Here is a 2,500-nt window from a genome sequence, read left to right on the forward strand (position 1 = left end):
GTAGGCAAACTGAAGGGGGTCCAGGAGAGGGTCTGTGATGGCTTTGAGGTGTGCCAGGAGCAGGCGCTCAAAAGACTTCATTACCACAGATGTAAGGGCGACCGGTCTGTAATCATTTAGTCCTGTTGGCCTTAGCTTTTTGGGCACAGCGATGATGGTGGAGGACTTGAGACAGGCTGGTACATGGCATGTCTCCAGGGAGGTGTTAAAGATGTTGGTGAACACCGGAGACAGCTGGCCAGCGCAGTGCCTGAGGGTGGCTGGAGAGACAGAGTCCGGCCCGGCTGCTTTGCGTGGATTCTGCCTCTTGAAAAGCCCATTAACTTCTCCCTCCTGAAAGGAGAGAGTCGTTTCTGTAGTATGGGTGGGGGATGGGGCCTCTTGGGTGGGAAGGGGTGGTTCAGGACAGTCCAATTGTCTTTCAAATCTACGGTAGAACTCGTTCAGGTCGTTGGCTAGGCGGGAGTCGTTAGTGGTGTGGGGCGCTCTGGGTTTGTAGTTGGTGATGTGCCTGAGCCCTTTGGCAGACAGAAGCAGCGTCGTTAGTAGAGAACTGGTGTTTTAGTGTCTCTGAGTACAGTCGTTTAGCCTCTCTCACCGCTTTGCTAAACCTGTTCTTCGACTCCTTGAATCTGTCTCTATCCCCACTCCTAAACGCTTCCTCCTTCTCCAACCTCAACCTTTTGAGCTTTGCTGAGAACCAGGGCTTGTTGTTGTTAAAGTTCACCCTGGTACGTGTTGGGATACAGCAGTCCTCACAGAAGCTGATGTACACAGCCTCTGTGAGTTCATCCAGACTATTGGTAGCAGTCGTGAACATATCCCAGTCAGTACAGTCTAAGCACGCCCGCAAATCTTCCACAGCCTCACTGGTCCACTGTTTAGATGTCCTCACAGCAGGTTTACAGAGTTTTAGTTGCTGCCTGTATGCACGAATCAGGTGGACCAAGGGAGTTCTGTGCGAGCCGAACAGCCCCGTGACCCACAAGAGAAACATCCCCGCCAAATTCGAGCGTTTGACGGGGTCTATCCGTGAAAAAATATTCACGTTTTTGAGTGCACATGCATTTCTGCTGCAAATGCCTCTGGAAGTTTCATGCCGTTCGTATGCCAATTGTGGCAACACGAAAATGACCCGTTTTCCCATTCCGAGGGATTTCTGTGCGACCCTAACAGCCCCGTGAGCCACAAGAGACACATCCCCGCCAATTTCTAGCGTTTCACGGGGTCTATCCGTGAAAAATATAGACGTTTTTGAGTGCACATGCATTTCTGCTGCAGATGCCTCTGGAAGTTTCATGCCGTTCGTACGCAATGTGGCAACACGAAAATGACCCCTTTTCCCATTCCGAGGGATTTCTGTGCGACCCTAACTAACAGCGCCCGTGAGCCACAAGAGAGACATCCCCGCCAATTTATAGCGTTTCACGGGGTCTATCCGTGAAAAATATAGACGTTTTTGAGTGCACATGCATTCCTGCTGCAAATGCCTCTGGAAGTTTCATGCCGTTCCTATGCAATGTGGCCACACAAAAATGACCCGTTTTCCCATTCCGAGGCATTTCTGTGCGACCCTAACAGCCCCGTGAGCCACAAGAGAGACATCCCCGCCAACTTCTAGCGTTTGACGGGGTCTATGCGTGAAAAATATTAAAATTTTTGAGTGCACGTGCCTTTCTGCTGCAAATGCCTCTGGAAGTTTCATGGCGTTCCTATGCAATGTGGCAACACGAAAATGACCCCTTTTCCCATTCCGAGGGAGTTCTGTGCCACCCTAACAGCCCCGTGAGCCACAAGAGACACATCCCCGCCAATTTCTAGCGTTTCACGGGGTCTATCCGTGAAACATATAGAAGTTTTTGAGTGCACATGCATTCCTGCTGCAAATGCCTCTGGAAGTTTCATGCGGTTCGTACGCAATGTGGCAACACGAAAATGACCCGTTTTCCCATTCCCAGGGATTTCTGTGCGACCCGAACAGCCCCGTGAGCCACAAGAGACACATCCCCGCCAATTTCTAGCGTTTCACGGGGTCTATCCGTGAAAAATATCAATTTTTTTTTGACTGCACATGCATTTCTGCTGCAAATGCCTCTGGAAGTTGCATGCGGTTCGCATGCAATGTGGCGACACGAAAATGACCCGTTTTCCCATTCCGAGGGATTTCTGTGCCACCCTAACAGCCCCGTGAGCCACAAGAGAGACATCCCCGCCAATTTCTAGCGTATCACGGGGTCTATCCGTGAGAAATATTCACTTTTTTGAGTGCACATGCATTCCTGCTGCAAATGCCTCTGGAAGTTTCATGCGGTTCGTATGCAATGTGGCGACACGAAAATGACCCGTTTTCCCATTCCGAGGGATTTCTGTGCCACCCTAACAGCCCCGTGAGCCACAAGAGAGACATCCCCGCCCACTTCTAGCGTTTCACGGGGTCTCTCCGTGAAAAATATCACATTTTTTGAGTGCACATGCATTCCTGCTGCAAATGCCTCTGGAA

This window comes from Petromyzon marinus, unplaced genomic scaffold (assembly GCF_048934315.1).
Source record: "Petromyzon marinus isolate PM22_M1 ecotype Great Lakes invasive population unplaced genomic scaffold, UKy_Petmar_22M1.pri1.0 PM_G_Scaffold_28, whole genome shotgun sequence".
Lineage (NCBI taxonomy): Eukaryota > Metazoa > Chordata > Hyperoartia > Petromyzontiformes > Petromyzontidae > Petromyzon > Petromyzon marinus.